This window comes from Pristiophorus japonicus, unplaced genomic scaffold (genome assembly GCF_044704955.1).
Source record: "Pristiophorus japonicus isolate sPriJap1 unplaced genomic scaffold, sPriJap1.hap1 HAP1_SCAFFOLD_282, whole genome shotgun sequence".
In the NCBI taxonomy this organism is placed as follows: Eukaryota; Metazoa; Chordata; class Chondrichthyes; family Pristiophoridae; genus Pristiophorus; species Pristiophorus japonicus.
The window spans coordinates 535,722-557,154 of record NW_027252582.1 but is presented as its reverse complement, the minus strand read 5'-3'; the positions used below and the strand labels follow the sequence as shown (position 1 = coordinate 557,154).

The window sequence follows — 21,433 nt, the reverse complement described above, 5'->3', positions numbered from 1 at the left end:
GTGTTCATGTAATGTATAATGATATTGAAAAGGAGAGATTTAACGTTAGTGATGGTGAATCTCGGTTACATCAAAAACTCCATGAATTCTCTGCCGGGAAATTCAGATCTTGGAAATCGCCTTTAAACGCTAAACATTGACACGCAGTGAGCCAGTGTGCACTGTAGAAGGGGCCCTGTCCAAATGAATGCTCAAGGATAAGTTATCAGTGCCCATGGTCCAGGCATTCCCTGATTCCAGTCTTGCACTCTTTGCGAAGTTTAAAATGCTGAATATTTCCGCAGTGGCAATGCATTGATTGATGACAAGCTCGAGTGATGTGGCGCAAATACGTACCTGCAAGACTAAAGATAGCCATGATTGGCAAAATGTACGTTGTCTATCAGCAATTGGAGTTCCACTTGTTGAGCGAGATCTTGTCATTTTGTGCAGACTTGAAAACAGAAGTGTTTTTGTTGTATCACCACACGCTGCTGATGATTGGGGCAACAACAGCGAGTTGAGCTGCAAGCATGTTCAGGAACAACATTGCATTTCGAAGCACCGCAGATACAATGTTCCCTGACCGGGAATCGAACCCGGGCCGCGGCGGTGAAAGCGCCGAATCCTAACCACTATACCACCAGGGAAGCTGCTGCAAACGTTTGTGCCAGCAAGCAGACCAACCCAGTCTTTCCTCCTTGCTGTTTAGAAATTCTCATCACATTCGCGCCAGGGAAAACTGTTCGCAGCAAATGGCAGTTTTTGTGGAGAACATCAAAGACATGTCCGCGCAATCACAGCCTTAAGTGCGGCTAGGCATCCACTGAAATCCATTTCATTCTCTCCTTTTTCCGGGAATTTTCACTCTCGGTACCGTGTGAAGATTTCATTTGGCGCTTTTGTCCTGAAATGCAGCCTTTTGCTCATCTCCTGGCGACAGAACCGTTCTGTCTTTCTGTTCTGCTTTTAACCATTGACGGGAACAGGTCTCCAGTTCATCGGTTATGCGCAAAGCAAGAAACACGTATCAACAGAAAGTTGTGCTCTGCACACCGTCGGCAAAGAAGCAATGGCTGTTATTCCAAATCGTTCCCATCCCTTGGGATTCCGTGTGGATTTGTTTCGTTATGAAGATTTGATTGTAAAAGTTACTAAAAACCGAATAAAAATCATGAAAAATTGGGATGGCGCATACGGGGATCGGGCCCGCGCTTTTGGCTTTATTAATACCACGCCCTAAACGACCGATTTAACCGGCAACAAAATGCCCTTGGGCTGCGTGAAAGCACAGCCTGAGATGATTTTGTATCCGGCACACACTGGGTGATAGAGTTACTGCATAAGAATTGAACACGTTGCATCGCTTAAACATTGTTCACTCTTAGAAACATAGAAAATAGGTGCAGGAGCAGGCCATTCAGCTCTTCTAGCCTGCACCGCCATTCAATGAGTTCATGGCTGAACATGAAACTTCAGTACCATATACAAAACTGGGCAGAGTATAAATAGAACGTAACAGAAAAAGAGCGCTGAATCTAAAAAAAATCATGTCGAAAATTAGTACCACGCAACCGCTGAACAGCCCAGCCCTCAACCACTGTCTCGATCTAAAACCAGCTTCTCCCCTTAAAATGAAGGAAACGTAAAATCACCAGATATTGCCGAAACCCGGGATTGAACCAGTGACCTTTAAATCTTCAGTCTCACGCTCTCCCAACTGGACTATTTCGGCCCGACAGAAAACGAAGCAAAACTTTCTCACACCTTTTTGAAAGAAAACTTAAACCCCGGAAGGAATTGCCCCGCACACTGAGTCATCATTTCGGGGCAATGGGTCCCAAACACATCTCGGAGCTCCGGATGTGTTCATGTAATGTATAATGATATTGAAAAGGAGAGATTTAACGTTAGTGATGGTGAATCTCGGTTACATCAAAAACTCCATGAATTCTCTGCCGGGAAATTCAGATCTTGGAAATCGCCTTTAAACGCTAAACTTTGACACGCAGTGAGTCAGTGTGCACTGTAGAAGGGGCCCTGTCCAAATGAATGCTCAAGGATAAGTTATCAGTGCCCATGGTCCAGGCCTTCCCTGATTCAAGTCTTGCACTCTTTGCAAAGTTTAAAATGCTGAATATTTCCGCAGTAGCAATGCATTGATTGATGACAAGCTCGAGTGATGTGGCGCAAATACGTACCTGGAAGACCAAAGATAGCCATGATTGGCAAAATGTACGTTGTCTATCAGCAATTGGAGTTCCACTTGTTGAGCGAGATCTTGTCATTTTGTGCAGACTTGAAAACAGAAGTGTTTTTGTTGTATCACCACACGCTGCTGATGATTGGGGCAACAACAGCGAGTTGAGCTGCAAGCATGTTCAGGAACAACATTGCATTTCGAAGCATCGCAGATACAATGTTCCCTGACCGGGAATCGAACCCGGGCCGCGGCGGTGAAAGCGCCGAATCCTAACCACTATACCACCAGGGAAGCTGCTGCAAACGTTTGTGCCAGCAAGCAGACCAACCCAGTCTTTCCTCCTTGCTGTTTAGAAATTCTCATCACATTCGCGCCAGGGAAAACTGTTCGCAGCAAATGGCAGTTTTTGTGGAGAACATCAAAGACATGTCCGCGCAATCACAGCCTTAAGTGCGGCTAGGCATCCACTGAAATCCATTTCATTCTCTCCTTTTTCCGGGAATTTTCACTCTCGGTACCGTGTGAAGATTTCATTTGGCGCTTTTGTCCTGAAATGCAGCCTTTTGCTCATCTCCTGGCGACAGAACCGTTCTGTCTTTCTGTTCTGCTTTTAACCATTGACGGGAACAGGTCTCCAGTTCATCGGTTATGCGCAAAGCAAGAAACACGTATCAACAGAAAGTTGTGCTCTGCACACCGTCGGCAAAGAAGCAATGGCTGTTATTCCAAATCGTTCCCATCCCTTGGGATTCCGTGTGGATTTGTTTCGTTATGAAGATTTGATTGTAAAAGTTACTAAAAACCGAATAAAAATCATGAAAAATTGGGATGGCGCATACGGGGATCGGGCCCGCGCTTTTGGCTTTATTAATACCACGCCCTAAACGACCGATTTAACCGGCAACAAAATGCCCTTGGGCTGCGTGAAAGCACAGCCTGAGATGATTTTGTATCCGGCACACACTGGGTGATAGAGTTACTGCATAAGAATTGAACACGTTGCATCGCTTAAACATTGTTCACTCTTAGAAACATAGAAAATAGGTGCAGGAGCAGGCCATTCAGCTCTTCTAGCCTGCACCGCCATTCAATGAGTTCATGGCTGAACATGAAACTTCAGTACCATATACAAAACTGGGCAGAGTATAAATAGAACGTAACAGAAAAAGAGCGCTGAATCTAAAAAAAATCATGTCGAAAATTAGTACCACGCAACCGCTGAACAGCCCAGCCCTCAACCACTGTCTCGATCTAAAACCAGCTTCTCCCCTTAAAATGAAGGAAACGTAAAATCACCAGATATTGCCGAAACCCGGGATTGAACCAGTGACCTTTAAATCTTCAGTCTCACGCTCTCCCAACTGGACTATTTCGGCCCGACAGAAAACGAAGCAAAACTTTCTCACACCTTTTTGAAAGAAAACTTAAACCCCGGAAGGAATTGCCCCGCACACTGAGTCATCATTTCGGGGCAATGGGTCCCAAACACATCTCGGAGCTCCGGATGTGTTCATGTAATGTATAATGATATTGAAAAGGAGAGATTTAACGTTAGTGATGGTGAATCTCGGTTACATCAAAAACTCCATGAATTCTCTGCCGGGAAATTCAGATCTTGGAAATCGCCTTTAAACGCTAAACTTTGACACGCAGTGAGTCAGTGTGCACTGTAGAAGGGGCCCTGTCCAAATGAATGCTCAAGGATAAGTTATCAGTGCCCATGGTCCAGGCCTTCCCTGATTCAAGTCTTGCACTCTTTGCAAAGTTTAAAATGCTGAATATTTCCGCAGTAGCAATGCATTGATTGATGACAAGCTCGAGTGATGTGGCGCAAATACGTACCTGGAAGACCAAAGATAGCCATGATTGGCAAAATGTACGTTGTCTATCAGCAATTGGAGTTCCACTTGTTGAGCGAGATCTTGTCATTTTGTGCAGACTTGAAAACAGAAGTGTTTTTGTTGTATCACCACACGCTGCTGATGATTGGGGCAACAACAGCGAGTTGAGCTGCAAGCATGTTCAGGAACAACATTGCATTTCGAAGCATCGCAGATACAATGTTCCCTGACCGGGAATTGAACCCGGGCCGCGGCGGTGAAAGCGCCGAATCCTAACCACTATACCACCAGGGAAGCTGCTGCAAACGTTTGTGCCAGCAAGCAGACCAACCCAGTCTTTCCTCCTTGCTGTTTAGAAATTCTCATCACATTCGCGCCAGGGAAAACTGTTCGCAGCAAATGGCAGTTTTTGTGGAGAACATCAAAGACATGTCCGCGCAATCACAGCCTTAAGTGCGGCTAGGCATCCACTGAAATCCATTTCATTCTCTCCTTTTTCCGGGAATTTTCACTCTCGGTACCGTGTGAAGATTTCATTTGGCGCTTTTGTCCTGAAATGCAGCCTTTTGCTCATCTCCTGGCGACAGAACCGTTCTGTCTTTCTGTTCTGCTTTTAACCATTGACGGGAACAGGTCTCCAGTTCATCGGTTATGCGCAAAGCAAGAAACACGTATCAACAGAAAGTTGTGCTCTGCACACCGTCGGCAAAGAAGCAATGGCTGTTATTCCAAATCGTTCCCATCCCTTGGGATTCCGTGTGGATTTGTTTCGTTATGAAGATTTGATTGTAAAAGTTACTAAAAACCGAATAAAAATCATGAAAAATTGGGATGGCGCATACGGGGATCGGGCCCGCGCTTTTGGCTTTATTAATACCACGCCCTAAACGACCGATTTAACCGGCAACAAAATGCCCTTGGGCTGCGTGAAAGCACAGCCTGAGATGATTTTGTATCCGGCACACACTGGGTGATAGAGTTACTGCATAAGAATTGAACACGTTGCATCGCTTAAACATTGTTCACTCTTAGAAACATAGAAAATAGGTGCAGGAGCAGGCCATTCAGCTCTTCTAGCCTGCACCGCCATTCAATGAGTTCATGGCTGAACATGAAACTTCAGTACCATATACAAAACTGGGCAGAGTATAAATAGAACGTAACAGAAAAAGAGCGCTGAATCTAAAAAAAATCATGTCGAAAATTAGTACCACGCAACCGCTGAACAGCCCAGCCCTCAACCACTGTCTCGATCTAAAACCAGCTTCTCCCCTTAAAATGAAGGAAACGTAAAATCACCAGATATTGCCGAAACCCGGGATTGAACCAGTGACCTTTAAATCTTCAGTCTCACGCTCTCCCAACTGGACTATTTCGGCCCGACAGAAAACGAAGCAAAACTTTCTCACACCTTTTTGAAAGAAAACTTAAACCCCGGAAGGAATTGCCCCGCACACTGAGTCATCATTTCGGGGCAATGGGTCCCAAACACATCTCGGAGCTCCGGATGTGTTCATGTAATGTATAATGATATTGAAAAGGAGAGATTTAACGTTAGTGATGGTGAATCTCGGTTACATCAAAAACTCCATGAATTCTCTGCCGGGAAATTCAGATCTTGGAAATCGCCTTTAAACGCTAAACTTTGACACGCAGTGAGTCAGTGTGCACTGTAGAAGGGGCCCTGTCCAAATGAATGCTCAAGGATAAGTTATCAGTGCCCATGGTCCAGGCCTTCCCTGATTCAAGTCTTGCACTCTTTGCAAAGTTTAAAATGCTGAATATTTCCGCAGTAGCAATGCATTGATTGATGACAAGCTCGAGTGATGTGGCGCAAATACGTACCTGGAAGACCAAAGATAGCCATGATTGGCAAAATGTACGTTGTCTATCAGCAATTGGAGTTCCACTTGTTGAGCGAGATCTTGTCATTTAGTGCAGACTTTAAAACATAAGTGTTTTTGTGGTATCACGACACGCTGCTGATGATTGGGGCAACAACAGCGAGGTGAGCTGCAAGCATGTTGAGGAACAGCATTGCATTTCGAAACACCGCAGATACAATGTTCCCTGACCGGGAATCGAACCCGGGCCGCGGCGGTGAAAGCGCCGAATCCTAACCACTAGACCACCAGGGAAGCTGCTGCAAACGTTTGTGCCAGCAAGCAGACCAACCCAGTCTTTCCTCCTTGCTGTTTAGAAATTCTCATCACATTCGCGCCAGGGAAAACTGTTCGCAGCAAATGGCAGTTTTTGTGGAGAACATCAAAGACATGTCCGCGCAATCACAGTGTTAAGTGCGGCTAGGCATCCACTGAAATCCATTTCATTCTCTCCTTTTTCCGGGAATTTTCACTCTCGGTACCGTGTGAAGATTTCATTTGGTGCTTTTGTCCTGAAATGCAGCCTTTTGCTCATCTCCTGGCGACAGAACCGTTCTGTCTTTCTGTTCTGCTTTTAACCATTGACGGGAACAGCTCTCCAGTTCATCGGTTATGCGCAAAGCAAGAACCACGTATCAACAGAAAGTTGTGCTCTGCACACCGTCGGCAAAGAAGCAATGGCTGTTATTCCAAATCGTTCCCATCCCTTGGGATTCCGTGTGGATTTGTTTCGTTATGAAGATTTGATTGTAAAAGTTACTAAAAACCGAATAAAAATCATGAAAAATTGGGTTGGCTCATACGGGGATCATGCCCGCGCTCTTTGCTTTATTAATACCACGCCCTAAACGACCGATTTAACCGGCAACAAAATGCCCTTGGGCTGCGTGAAAGCAGAGCCTGAGATGATTTTGTATCCGGAACACACTGGGTGATAGAGTAACTGCATAAGAATTGAACACATCGCATCGCTTAAACATTGTTCACTCTTAGAAACATAGAAAATAGGTGCAGGAGCAGGCCATTCAGCTCTTCTAGCCTGCACCGCCATTCAATGAGTTCATGGCTGAACATGAAACTTCAGTACCATATACAAAACTGGGCAGAGTATAAATAGAACGTAACAGAGCGCTGAATCTAAAAAAAATCATGTCGAAAATTAGTACCACGCAACCGCTGAACAGCCCAGCCCTCAACCACTGTCTCGATCTCAAACCAGCTTCTCCCCTTAAAATGAAGGAAACGTAAAATCACCAGATATTGCCGAAACCCGGGATTGAACCAGTGACCTTTAAATCTTCAGTCTCACGCTCTCCCAACTGGACTATTTCGGCACGACAGAAAACGAAGCAAAACTTTCTCACACCTTTTTGAAAGAAAACTTAAACCCCGGAAGGAATTGCCCCGCACACTCAGTCCTCATTTCGGGGCAATGGGTCCCAAACACATCTCGGAGCTCCGGATGTGTTCATGTAATGTATAATGATATTGAAAAGGAGAGATTTAACGTTAGTGATGGTGAATCTCGGTTACATCAAAAACTCCATGAATTCTCTGCCGGGAAATTCAGATCTTGGAAATCGCCTTTAAACGCTAAACATTGACACGCAGTGAGCCAGTGTGCACTGTAGAAGGGGCCCTGTCCAAATGAATGCTCAAGGATAAGTTATCAGTGCCCATGGTCCAGGCATTCCCTGATTCCAGTCTTGCACTCTTTGCGAAGTTTAAAATGCTGAATATTTCCGCAGTGGCAATGCATTGATTGATGACAAGCTCGAGTGATGTGGCGCAAATACGTACCTGCAAGACTAAAGATAGCCATGATTGGCAAAATGTACGTTGTCTATCAGCAATTGGAGTTCCACTTGTTGAGCGAGATCTTGTCATTTTGTGCAGACTTGAAAACAGAAGTGTTTTTGTTGTATCACCACACGCTGCTGATGATTGGGGCAACAACAGCGAGTTGAGCTGCAAGCATGTTCAGGAACAACATTGCTTTTCGAAGCACCGCAGATACAATGTTCCCTGACCGGGAATCGAACCCGGGCCGCGGCGGTGAAAGCGCCGAATCCTAACCACTATACCACCAGGGAAGCTGCTGCAAACGTTTGTGCCAGCAAGCAGACCAACCCAGTCTTTCCTCCTTGCTGTTTAGAAATTCTCATCACATTCGCGCCAGGGAAAACTGTTCGCAGCAAATGGCAGTTTTTGTGGAGAACATCAAAGACATGTCCGCGCAATCACAGCCTTAAGTGCGGCTAGGCATCCACTGAAATCCATTTCATTCTCTCCTTTTTCCGGGAATTTTCACTCTCTGTACCGTGTGAAGATTTCATTTGGCGCTTTTGTCCTGAAATGCAGCCTTTTGCTCATCTCCTGGCGACAGAACCGTTCTGTCTTTCTGTTCTGCTTTTAACCATTGACGGGAACAGGTCTCCAGTTCATCGGTTATGCGCAAAGCAAGAAACACGTATCAACAGAAAGTTGTGCTCTGCACACCGTCGGCAAAGAAGCAATGGCTGTTATTCCAAATCGTTCCCATCCCTTGGGATTCCGTGTGGATTTGTTTCGTTATGAAGATTTGATTGTAAAAGTTACTAAAAACCGAATAAAAATCATGAAAAATTGGGATGGCGCATACGGGGATCGGGCCCGCGCTTTTGGCTTTATTAATACCACGCCCTAAACGACCGATTTAACCGGCAACAAAATGCCCTTGGGCTGCGTGAAAGCACAGCCTGAGATGATTTTGTATCCGGCACACACTGGGTGATAGAGTTACTGCATAAGAATTGAACACGTTGCATCGCTTAAACATTGTTCACTCTTAGAAACATAGAAAATAGGTGCAGGAGCAGGCCATTCAGCTCTTCTAGCCTGCACCGCCATTCAATGAGTTCATGGCTGAACATGAAACTTCAGTACCATATACAAAACTGGGCAGAGTATAAATAGAACGTAACAGAAAAAGAGCGCTGAATCTAAAAAAAATCATGTCGAAAATTAGTACCACGCAACCGCTGAACAGCCCAGCCCTCAACCACTGTCTCGATCTAAAACCAGCTTCTCCCCTTAAAATGAAGGAAACGTAAAATCACCAGATATTGCCGAAACCCGGGATTGAACCAGTGACCTTTAAATCTTCAGTCTCACGCTCTCCCAACTGGACTATTTCGGCCCGACAGAAAACGAAGCAAAACTTTCTCACACCTTTTTGAAAGAAAACTTAAACCCGGAAGGAATTGCCCCGCACACTGAGTCATCATTTCGGGGCAATGGGTCCCAAACACATCTCGGAGCTCCGGATGTGTTCATGTAATGTATAATGATATTGAAAAGGAGAGATTTAACGTTAGTGATGGTGAATCTCGGTTACATCAAAAACTCCATGAATTCTCTGCCGGGAAATTCAGATCTTGGAAATCGCCTTTAAACGCTAAACTTTGACACGCAGTGAGTCAGTGTGCACTGTAGAAGGGGCCCTGTCCAAATGAATGCTCAAGGATAAGTTATCAGTGCCCATGGTCCAGGCATTCCCTGATTCAAGTCTTGCACTCTTTGCGAAGTTTAAAATGCTGAATATTTCCGCAGTAGCAATGCATTGATTGATGACAAGCTCGAGTGATGTGGCGCAAATACGTACCTGGAAGACCAAAGATAGCCATGATTGGCAAAATGTACGTTGTCTATCAGCAATTGGAGTTCCACTTGTTGAGCGAGATCTTGTCATTTAGTGCAGACTTTAAAACATAAGTGTTTTTGTGGTATCACGACACGCTGCTGATGATTGGGGCAACAACAGCGAGTTGAGCTGCAAGCATGTTGAGGAACAGCATTGCATTTCGAAACACCACAGATACAATGTTCCCTGACTGGGAATCGAACCCGGGCCACGGCGGTGAAAGCGCCGAATCCTAACCACTAGACCACCAGGGAAGCTGCTGCAAACGTTTGTGCCAGCAAGCAGACCAACCCAGTCTTTCCTCCTTGCTGTTTAGAAATTCTCATCACATTCGCGCCAGGGAAAACTGTTCGCAGCAAATGGCAGTTTTTGTGGAGAACATCAAAGACATGTCCGCGCAATCACAACGTTAAGTGCGGCTAGGCATCCACTGAAATCCATTTCATTCTCTCCTTTTTCCGGGAATTTTCACTCTCGGTACCGTGTGAAGATTTCATTTGGTGCTTTTGTCCTGAAATGCAGCCTTTTGCTCATCTCCTGGCGACAGAACCGTTCTGTCTTTCTGTTCTGCTTTTAACCATTGACGGGAACAGCTCTCCAGTTCATCGGTTATGCGCAAAGCAAGAAACACGTATCAACAGAAAGTTGTGCTCTGCACACCGTCGGCAAAGAAGCAATGGCTGTTATTCCAAATCGTTCCCATCCCTTGGGATTCCGTGTGGATTTGTTTCGTTATGAAGATTTGATTGTAAAAGTTACTAAAAACCGAATAAAAATCATGAAAAATTGGGTTGGCTCATACGGGGATCATGCCCGCGCTCTTTGCTTTATTAATACAACGCCCTAAACGACCGATTTAACCGGCAACAAAATGCCCTTGGGCTGCGTGAAAGCAGAGCCTGAGATGATTTTGTATCCGGAACACACTGGGTGATAGAGTAACTGCATAAGAATTGAACACATCGCATCGCTTAAACATTGTTCACTCTTAGAAACATAGAAAATAGGTGCAGGAGCAGGCCATTCAGCTCTTCTAGCCTGCACCGCCATTCAATGAGTTCATGGCTGAACATGAAACTTCAGTACCATATACAAAACTGGGCAGAGTATAAATAGAACGTAACAGAGCGCTGAATCTAAAAAAAATCATGTCGAAAATTAGTACCACGCAACCGCTGAACAGCCCAGCCCTCAACCACTGTCTCGATCTCAAACCAGCTTCTCCCCTTAAAATGAAGGAAACGTAAAATCACCAGATATTGCCGAAACCCGGGATTGAACCAGTGACCTTTAAATCTTCAGTCTCACGCTCTCCCAACTGGACTATTTCGGCACGACAGAAAACGAAGCAAAACTTTCTCACACCTTTTTGAAAGAAAACTTAAACCCCGGAAGGAATTGCCCCGCACACTCAGTCCTCATTTCGGGGCAATGGGTCCCAAACACATCTCGGAGCTCCGGATGTGTTCATGTAATGTATAATGATATTGAAAAGGAGAGATTTAACGTTAGTGATGGTGAATCTCGGTTACATCAAAAACTCCATGAATTCTCTGCCGGGAAATTCATATCTTGGAAATCGCCTTTAAACGCTAAACATTGACACGCAGTGAGCCAGTGTGCACTGTAGAAGGGGCCCTGTCCAAATGAATGCTCAAGGATAAGTTATCAGTGCCCATGGTCCAGGCATTCCCTGATTCCAGTCTTGCACTCTTTGCGAAGTTTAAAATGCTGAATATTTCCGCAGTGGCAATGCATTGATTGATGACAAGCTCGAGTGATGTGGCGCAAATACGTACCTGCAAGACTAAAGATAGCCATGATTGGCAAAATGTACGTTGTCTATCAGCAATTGGAGTTCCACTTGTTGAGCGAGATCTTGTCATTTCGTGCAGACTTTAAAACATAAGTGTTTTTCTGGTATCACGACACGCTGCTGATGATTGGGGCAACAACAGCGAGTTGAGCTGCAAGCATGTTGAGGAATAGCATTGCATTTTGAAACACCGCAGATACAATGTTCTCTGACCGGGAATCGAACCCGGGCCGCGGCGGTGAAAGCGCCGAATCCTAACCACTAGACCACCAGGGAAGCTGCTGCAAACGTTTGTGCCAGCAAGCAGACCAACCCATTCTTTCCTCCTTGCTGTTTAGAAATTCTCATCACATTCGCGCCAGGGAAAACTGTTCGCAGCAAATGGCAGTTTTTGTGGAGAACATCAAAGACATGTCCGCGCAATCACAGCGTTAAGTGCGGCTAGGCATCCACTGAAATCCATTTCATTCTCTCCTTTTTCCGGGAATTTTCACTCTCGGTACCGTATGAAGATTTCATTTGGTGCTTTTGTCCTGAAATACAGCCTTTTGCTCATCTCCTGGCGACAGAACCGTTCTGTCTTTCTGTTCTGCTTTTAACCATTGACGGGAACAGCTCTCCAGTTCATCGGTTATGCGCAAAGCAAGAAACACGTATCAACAGAAAGTTGTGCTCTGCACACCGTCGGAAAAAAGCAATGGCTGTTATTCCAAATCGTTCCCATCCCTTGGGATTCCGTGTGGATTTGTTTCGTTATGAAGATTTGATTGTAAAAGTTACTAAAAACCGAATTAAAATCATGAAAAATTGGGTTGGCTCATACGGGGATCATGCCCGCGCTCTTTGCTTTATTAATACCACGCCCTAAACGACCGATTTAACCGGCAACAAAATGCCCTTGGGCTGCGTGAAAGCAGAGCCTGAGATGATTTTGTATCCGGAACACACTGGGTGATAGAGTAACTGCATAAGAATTGAACACATCGCATCGCTTAAACATTGTTCACTCTTAGAAACATAGAAAATAGGTGCAGGAGCAGGCCATTCAGCTCTTCTAGCCTGCACCGCCATTCAATGAGTTCATGGCTGAACATGAAACTTCAGTACCATATACAAAACTGGGCAGAGTATAAATAGAACGTAACAGAGCGCTGAATCTAAAAAAAATCAAGTCGAAAATTAGTACCACGCAACCGCTGAACAGCCCAGCCCTCAACCACTGTCTCGATCTCAAACCAGCTTCTCCCCTTAAAATGAAGGAAACGTAAAATCACCAGATATTGCCGAAACCCGGGATTGAACCAGTGACCTTTAAATCTTCAGTCTCACGCTCTCCCAACTGGACTATTTCGGCACGACAGAAAACGAAGCAAAACTTTCTCACACCTTTTTGAAAGAAAACTTAAACCCCGGAAGGAATTGCCCCGCACACTCAGTCCTCATTTCGGGGCAATGGGTCCCAAACACATCTCGGAGCTCCGGATGTGTTCATGTAATGTATAATGATATTGAAAATCTTAATGCTCATGTTAATTCATCACTGCCCACGATCCAGGCACTCTCTGATTCCGGTATTGTGCACGTTGCTACGTTGAAAATGTGCATTTTTCCGCACTGGCAATGAATTGACTGATAGCCGGGCTGTGATCAGCTCGGTTTGTTCGGGTAATGCCGCGCAAGAAAGTACATGGAAGAATAATGATCATTGTGATTGTTCTCACACTGCACTTAAATGTTGGCAAACCGTACAATGTCAATCAGCAATTGTAGTTCCATATGTTCATTTAATGTACTGATGAAGTGTTCATAAAGATACAAATATTGCACACCAGTCTTGATCTCACAGTGTTGAAGACACTGTGAAATATACTGGAGAGTTTATATACTGTTTTAGAACTTAACATGTCAGTAAAATTCCCTGTTCTGTTCTCGACACTGATGGGGTGTGAAAGGGAGACGGGCCGAAGGCCTATTGACCCGCACTGACCCCGAGCCAAGGTGAAATTAAAGCAGGTTCTGTCCTTTGCAGTGACATGATGAAGAGAGATCAGAGTCGCGAATCAAGGAGAGATTTAACGTTAGTGATGGTGAATCTCGGTTACATCAAAAACTCCATGAATTCTCTGCCGGGAAATTCAGATCTTGGAAATCGCCTTTAAACGCTAAACATTGACACGCAGTGAGCCAGTGTGCACTGTAGAAGGGGCCCTGTCCAAATGAATGCTCAAGGATAAGTTATCAGTGCCCATGGTCCAGGCATTCCCTGATTCCAGTCTTGCTCTCTTTGCGAAGTTTAAATTGCTGAATATTTCCGCAGTGGCAATGCATTGATTGATGACAAGCTCGAGTGATGGGGCGCAAATACGTACCTGCAAGACTAAAGATAGCCATGATTGGCAAAATGTACGTTGTCTATCAGCAATTGGAGTTCCACTTGTTGAGCGAGATCTTGTCATTTAGTGCAGACTTTAAAACATAAGTGTTTTTGTGGTATCACGACACGCTGCTGATGATTGGGGCAACAACAGCGAGTTGAGCTGCAAGCATGTTGAGGAACAGCCTTGCATTTCGAAACACCGCAGATACAATGTTCCCTGACCGGGAATCGAACCCTAGCAGCGGCGGTGAAAGCGCCGAATCCTAACCACTAGACCACCAGGGAAGCTGCTGCAAACGTTTGTGCCAGCAAGCAGACCAACCCAGTCTTTCCTCCTTGCTGTTTAGAAATTCTCATCACATTCGCGTTAGGGAAAACTGTTCGCAACAAATGGCAGTTTTTGTGGAGAACATCAAAGACATGTCCGCGCAATCACAGCGTTAAGTGCGGCTAGGCATCCACTGAAATCCATTTCATTCTCTCCTTTTTCCGGGAATTTTCACTCTCGGTACCGTGTGAAGATTTCATTTGGTGCTTTTGTCCTGAAATGCAGCCTTTTGCTCATCTCCTGGCGACAGAACCGTTCTGTCTTTCTGTTCTGCTTTTAACCATTGACGGGAACAGCTCTCCAGTTCATCGGTTATGCGCAAAGCAAGAAACACGTATCAACAGAAAGTTGTGCTCTGCACACCGTCGGCAAAAAAGCAATGGCTGTTATTCCAAATCGTTCCCATCCCTTGGGATTCCGTGTGGATTTGTTTCGTTATGAAGATTTGATTGTAAAAGTTACTAAAAACCGAATTAAAATCATGAAAAATTGGGTTGGCTCATACGGGGATCATGCCCGCGCTCTTTGCTTTATTAATACCACGCCCTAAACGACCGATTTAACCGGCAACAAAATGCCCTTGGGCTGCGTGAAAGCAGAGCCTGAGATGATTTTGTATCCGGAACACACTGGGTGATAGAGCAACTGCATAAGAATTGAACACATCGCATCACTTAAACATTGTTCACTCTTAGAAACATAGAAAATAGGTGCAGGAGCAGGCCATTCAGCTCTTCTAGCCTGCACCGCCATTCAATGAGTTCATGGCTGAACATGAAACTTCAGTACCATATACAAAACTGGGCAGAGTATAAATAGAACGTAACAGAGCGCTGAATCTAAAAAAAATCAAGTCGAAAATTAGTACCACGCAACCGCTGAACAGCCCAGCCCTCAACCACTGTCTCGATCTCAAACCAGCTTCTCCCCTTAAAATGAAGGAAACGTAAAATCACCAGATATTGCCGAAACCCGGGATTGAACCAGTGACCTTTAAATCTTCAGTCTCACGCTCTCCCAACTGGACTATTTCGGCACGACAGAAAACGAAGCAAAACTTTCTCACACCTTTTTGAAAGAAAACTTAAACCCCGGAAGGAATTGCCCCGCACACTCAGTCCTCATTTCGGGGCAATGGGTCCCAAACACATCTCGGAGCTCCGGATGTGTTCATGTAATGTATAATGATATTGAAAATCTTAATGCTCATGTTAATTCATCACTGCCCACGATCCAGGCACTCTCTGATTCCGGTATTGTGCACGTTGCTACGTTGAAAATGTGCATTTTTCCGCACTGGCAATGAATTGACTGATAGCCGGGCTGTGATCAGCTCGGTTTGTTCGGGTAATGCCGCGCAAGAAAGTACATGGAAGAATAATGATCATTGTGATTGTTCTCACACTGCACTTAAATGTTGGCAAACCGTACAATGTCAATCAGCAATTGTAGTTCCATATGTTCATTTAATGTACTGATGAAGTGTTCATAAAGACACAAATATTGCACACCAGGCTAGATCTCACAGTGTTGAAGACACTGTGAAATATACTGGAGAGTTTATATACTGTTTTAGAACTTAACATGTCAGTAAAATTCCCTGTTCTGTTCTCGACACTGATGGGGTGTGAAAGGGAGACGGGCCGAAGGCCTATTGAGCGCACTGACCCCGAGCCAAGGTGAAATTAAAGCAGGTTCTGTCCTTTGCAGTGACATGATGAAGAGAGATCAGAGTCGCGAATCAAGGAGAGATTTAACGTTAGTGATGGTGAATCTCGGTTACATCAAAAACTCCATGAATTCTCTGCCGGGAAATTCAGATCTTGGAAATCGCCTTTAAACGCTAAACATTGACACGCAGTGAGCCAGTGTGCACTGTAGAAGGGGCCCTGTCCAAATGAATGCTCAAGGATAAGTTATCAGTGCCCATGGTCCAGGCATTCCCTGATTCCAGTCTTGCACTCTTTGCGAAGTTTAAATTGCTGAATATTTCCGCAGTGGCAATGCATTGATTGATGACAAGCTCGAGTGATGTGGCGCAAATACGTACCTGCAAGACTAAAGATAGCCATGATTGGCAAAATGTACGTTGTCTATCAGCAATTGGAGTTCCACTTGTTGAGCGAGATCTTGTCATTTAGTGCAGACTTTAAAACATAAGTGTTTTTGTGGTATCACGACACGCTGCTGATGATTGGGGCAACAACAGCGAGTTGAGCTGCAAGCATGTTGAGGAACAGCCTTGCATTTCGAAACACCGCAGATACAACGTTCCCTGACCGGGAATCGAACCCGGGCAGCGGCGGTAAAAGCGCCGAATCCTAACCACTAGACCACCAGGGAAGCTGCTGCAAACGTTTGTGCCAGCAAGCAGACCAACCCAGTCTTTCCTCCTTGCTGTTTAGAAATTCTCATCACATTCGCGCCAGGGAAAACTGTTCGCAGCAAATGGCAGTTTTTGTGGAGAACATCAAAGACATGTCCGCGCAATCACAGCGTTAAGTGCGGCTAGGCATCCACTGAAATCCATTTCATTCTCTCCTTTTTCCGGGAATTTTCACTCTCGGTACCGTGTGAAGATTTCATTTGGTGCTTTTGTCCTGAAATGCAGCCTTTTGCTCATCTCCTGGCGACAGAACCGTTCTGTCTTTCTGTTCTGCTTTTAAACATTGACGGGAACAGCTCTCCAGTTCATCGGTAATGCGCAAAGCAAGAAACACGTATCAACAGAAAGTTGTGCTCTGCACACCGTCGGCAAAGAAGCAATGGCTGTTATTCCAAATCGTTCCCATCCCTTGGGATTCCGTGTGGATTTGTTTCGTTATGAAGATTTGATTGTAAAAGTTACTAAAAACCGAATAAAAATCATGAAAAATTGGGTTGGCTCATACGGGGATCATGCCCGCGCTCTTTGCTTTATTAATACCACGCCCTAAACGACCGATTTAACCGGCAACAAAATGCCCTTGGGCTGCGTGAAAGCAGAGCCTGAGATGATTTTGTATCAGGAACAAACTGGGTGATAGAGTAACTACATAAGAATTGAACACATCGCATCGCTTAAACATTGTTCACTCTTAGAAACATAGAAAATAGGTGCAGGAGCAGGCCATTCAGCTCTTCTAGCCTGCACCGCCATTCAATGAGTTCATGGCTGAACATGAAACTTCAGTACCATATACAAAACTGGGCAGAGTATAAATAGAACGTAACAGAGCGCTGAATCTAAAAAAAATCATGTCGAAAATTAGTACCACGCAACCGCTGAACAGCCCAGCCCTCAACCACTGTCTCGATCTAAAACCAGCTTCTCCCCTTAAAATGAAGGAAAAGTAAAATCACCAGATATTGCCGAAACCCGGGATTGAACCAGTGACCTTTAAATCTTCAGTCTCACGCTCTCCCAACTGGACTATTTCGGCACGACAGAAAACGAAGCAAAACTTTCTCACACCTTTTTGAAAGAAAACTTAAACCCCGGAAGGAATTGCCCCGCACACTCAGTCCTCATTTCGGGGCAATGGGTCCCAAACACATCTCGGAGCTCCGGATGTGTTCATGTAATGTATAATGATATTGAAAAGGAGAGATTTAACGTTAGTGATGGTGAATCTCGGTTACATCAAAAATTCCATGAATTCTCTGCCGGGAAATTCAGATCTTGGAAATCGCCTTTAAACGCTAAACTTTGACACGGAGTGAGCCAGTGTGCACTGTAGAAGGGGCCCTGTCCAAATGAATGCTCAAGGATAGGTTATCAGTGCCCATGGTCCAGGCATTCCCTGATTCCAGTCTTGCACTCTTTGCGAAGTTTAAAATGCTGAATATTTCCGCAGTGGCAATGCATTGATTGATGACAAGCTCGAGTGATGTGGCGCAAATACGTACCTGGAAGACTAAAGATAGCCATGATTGGCAAAATGTACGTTGTCTGTCAGCAATTGGAGTTCCACTTGTTGAGCGAGATCTTGTCATTTTGTGCAGACTTGAAAACAGAAGTGTTTTTGTTGTATCACCACACGCTGCTGATGATTGGGGCAACAACAGCGAGTTGAGCTGCAAGCATGTTCAGGAACAACATTCCATTTCGAAGCACCGCAGATACAATGTTCCCTGACCGGGAATCGAACCCGGGCCGCGGCGTGTAAGCGCCGAACCCTAACCACTAGACCACCAGGGAAGCTGCTGCAAACGTTTGTGCCAGCAAGCAGACCAACCCAGTCTTTCCTCCTTGCTGTTTAGAAATTCTCATCACATTCGCGCCAGGGAAAACTGTCCGCAGCAAATGGCAGTTTTTGTGGAGAACATCAAAGACATGTCCGCGCAATCACAGCCTTAAGTGCGGCTAGGCATCCACTGAAATCCATTTCATTCTCTCCTTTTCCGGGAATTTTCACTCTCGGTACCGTGTGAAGATTTCATTTGGCGCTTTTGTCCTGAAATGCAGCCTTTTGCTCATCTCCTGGCGACAGAACCGTTCTGTCTTTCTGTTCTGCTTTTAACCGTTGACGGGAACAGGTCTCCAGTTCATCGGTTATGCGCAAAGCAAGAAACACGTATCAACAGAAAGTTGTGCTCTGCACACCGTCGGCAAAGAAGCAATGGCTGTTATTCCAAATCGTTCCCATCCCTTGGGATTCCGTGTGGATTTGTTTCGTTATGAAGATTTGATTGTAAAAGTTACTAAAAACCGAATAAAAATCATGAAAAATTGGGATGGCGCATACGGGGATCGGGCCCGCGCTTTTGGCTTTATTAATACCACGCCCTAAACGACCGATTTAACCGGCAACAAAATGCCCTTGGGCTGCGTGAAAGCACAGCCTGAGATGATTTTGTATCCGGCACACACTGGGTGATAGAGTTACTGCATAAGAATTGAACACATTGCATCGCTTAAACATTGTTCACTCTTAGAAACATAGAAAATAGGTGCAGGAGCAGGCCATTCAGCTCTTCTAGCCTGCACCGCCATTCAATGAGTTCATGGCTGAACATGAAACTTCGGTACCATATACAAAACTGGGCAGAGTATAAATAGAACGTAACAGAAAAAGAGCGCTGAATCTAAAAAAAATCATGTCGAAAATTAGTACCACGCAACCGCTGAACAGCCCAGCCCTCAACCACTGTCTCGATCTAAAACCAGCTTCTCCCCTTAAAATGAAGGAAACGTAAAATCACCAGATATTGCCGAAACCCGGGATTGAACCAGTGACCTTTAAATCTTCAGTCTCACGCTCTCCCAACTAGACTATTTCGGCCCGACAGAAAACGAAGCAAAACTTTCTCACACCTTTTTGAAAGAAAACTTAAACCCCGGAAGGAATTGCCCCGCACACTCAGTCATCATTTCGGGGCAATGGGTCCCAAACACATCTCGGAGCTCCGGATGTGTTCATGTAATGTATAATGATATTGAAAAGGAGAGATTTAACGTTAGTGATGGTGAATCTCGGTTACATCAAAAACTCCATGAATTCTCTGCCGGGAAATTCAGATCTTGGAAATCGCCTTTAAACACTAAACTTTGACACGCAGTGAGTCAGTGTGCACTGTAGAAGGGGCCCTGTCCAAATGAATGCTCAAGGATAAGTTATCAGTGCCCATTGTCCAGGCATTCCCTGATTCCAGTCTTGCACTCTTTGCGAAGTTTAAAATGCTGAATATTTCCGCAGTAGCAATGCATTGATTGATGACAAGCTCGAGTGATGTGGCGCAAATACGTACCTGGAAGACTAAAGATAGCCATGATTGGCAAAATGTACGTTGTCTATCAGCAATTGGAGTTCCACTTGTTGAGCGAGATCTTGTCATTTTGTGCAGACTTGAAAACAGAAGTGTTTTTGTTGTATCACCACACGCTGCTGATGATTGGGGCAACCACAGCGAGTTGAGCTGCAAGCATGTTCAGGAACAACATTGCATTTCGAAGCACCGCAGATACAATGTTCCCTGACCGGGAATCGAACCCGGGCCACGGCGGTGAAAGCGCCGAATCCTAACCACTAGACCACCAGGGAAGCTGCTGCAAACGTTTGTGCCAGCAAGCAGACCAACCCAGTCTTTCCTCCTTGCTGTTTAGAAATTCTCATCACATTCGCGCCAGGGAAAACTGTTCGCAGCATTGGCAGTTTTTGTGGAGAACATCAAAGACATGTCCGCGCAATCACAGCGTTAAGTGCGGCTAGGCATCCACTGAAATCCATTTCATTCTCTCCTTTTTCCGGGAATTTTCACTCTCGGTACCGTGTGAAGATTTCATTTGGTGCTTTTGTCCTGAAATGCAGCCTTTTGCTGATCTCCTGGCGACAGAACCGTTCTGTCTTTCTGTTCTGCTTTTAACCATTGACGGGAACAGGTCTCCAGTTCATCGGTTATGCGCAAAGCAAGAAACACGTATCAACAGAAAGTTGTGCTCTGCACACCGTCGGCAAAGAAGCAATGGCTGTTATTCCAAATCGTTCCCATCCCTTGGGATTCCGTGTGGATTTGTTTCGTTATGAAGATTTGATTGTAAATGTTACTAAAAACCGAATAAAAATCATGAAAAATTGGGATGGCGCATACGGGGATCGGGGCCGCGCTTTTGGCTTTATTAATACCACGCCCTAAACGACCGATTTAACCGGCAACAAAATGCCCTTGGGCTGCGTGAAAGCACAGCCGGAGATGATTTTGTATCCGGCACACACTGGGTGATAGAGTTACTGCATAAGAATTGAACACATTGCATCGCTTAAACATTGTTCACTCTTAGAAACATAGAAAATAAGTGCAGGAGCATGCCATTCAGCTCTTCTAGCCTGCACCGCCATTCAATGAGTTCATGGCTGAACATGAAACTTCAGTACCATATACAAAACTGGGCAGAGTATAAATAGAACGTAACAGAAAAAGAGCGCTGAATCTAAAAAAAATCATGTCGAAAATTAGTACCACGCAACCGCTGAACAGCCCAGCCCTCAACCACTGTCTCGATCTAAAACCAGCTTCTCCCCTTAAAATGAAGGAAACGTAAAATCACCAGATATTGCTGAAACCCGGGATTGAACCAGTGACCTTTAAATCTTCAGTCTCACGCTCTCCCAACTGGACTATTTCGGCCCGACAGAAAACGAAGCAAAACTTTCTCACACCTTTTTGAAAGAAAACTTAAACCCCGGAAGGAATTGCCCCGCACACTCAGTCCTCATTTCGGGGCAATGGGTCCCAAACACATCTCGGAGCTCCGGATGTGTTCATGTAATGTATAATGATATTGAAAAGGAGAGATTTAACGTTAGTGATGGTGAATCTCGGTTACATCAAAAACTCCATGAAT

At 45.0% G+C, this 21,433-nt stretch overlaps 9 non-coding genes across 9 annotated transcripts; all 9 read right to left on the bottom strand.

Annotated features, from left to right (window-relative positions):
- Nucleotides 1-557: 557 nt before the first annotated feature.
- Nucleotides 558-629, bottom strand: trnae-uuc (transfer RNA glutamic acid (anticodon UUC)). Its single transcript has one exon. It is a non-coding gene; the product is annotated as a tRNA-Glu (tRNA).
- A 1,772-nt stretch (nucleotides 630-2,401) lies between these two features.
- trnae-uuc (transfer RNA glutamic acid (anticodon UUC)) lies at nucleotides 2,402-2,473 on the bottom strand. The gene has a single exon. It is a non-coding gene; the product is annotated as a tRNA-Glu (tRNA).
- Nucleotides 2,474-4,245: 1,772 nt separating this feature from the next.
- On the bottom strand, nucleotides 4,246-4,317 carry trnae-uuc (transfer RNA glutamic acid (anticodon UUC)). The gene has a single exon. It is a non-coding gene; the product is annotated as a tRNA-Glu (tRNA).
- A 1,772-nt stretch (nucleotides 4,318-6,089) lies between these two features.
- trnae-uuc (transfer RNA glutamic acid (anticodon UUC)) lies at nucleotides 6,090-6,161 on the bottom strand. The gene has a single exon. It is a non-coding gene; the product is annotated as a tRNA-Glu (tRNA).
- A 1,766-nt stretch (nucleotides 6,162-7,927) lies between these two features.
- trnae-uuc (transfer RNA glutamic acid (anticodon UUC)) lies at nucleotides 7,928-7,999 on the bottom strand. The gene has a single exon. It is a non-coding gene; the product is annotated as a tRNA-Glu (tRNA).
- A 1,771-nt stretch (nucleotides 8,000-9,770) lies between these two features.
- Nucleotides 9,771-9,842, bottom strand: trnae-uuc (transfer RNA glutamic acid (anticodon UUC)). The gene has a single exon. It is a non-coding gene; the product is annotated as a tRNA-Glu (tRNA).
- Nucleotides 9,843-11,608: 1,766 nt separating this feature from the next.
- On the bottom strand, nucleotides 11,609-11,680 carry trnae-uuc (transfer RNA glutamic acid (anticodon UUC)). Its single transcript has one exon. It is a non-coding gene; the product is annotated as a tRNA-Glu (tRNA).
- A 4,700-nt stretch (nucleotides 11,681-16,380) lies between these two features.
- Nucleotides 16,381-16,452, bottom strand: trnak-uuu (transfer RNA lysine (anticodon UUU)). The gene has a single exon. It is a non-coding gene; the product is annotated as a tRNA-Lys (tRNA).
- A 3,608-nt stretch (nucleotides 16,453-20,060) lies between these two features.
- Nucleotides 20,061-20,132, bottom strand: trnae-uuc (transfer RNA glutamic acid (anticodon UUC)). Its single transcript has one exon. It is a non-coding gene; the product is annotated as a tRNA-Glu (tRNA).
- Between the last annotated feature and the right edge of the window lie 1,301 nt (nucleotides 20,133-21,433).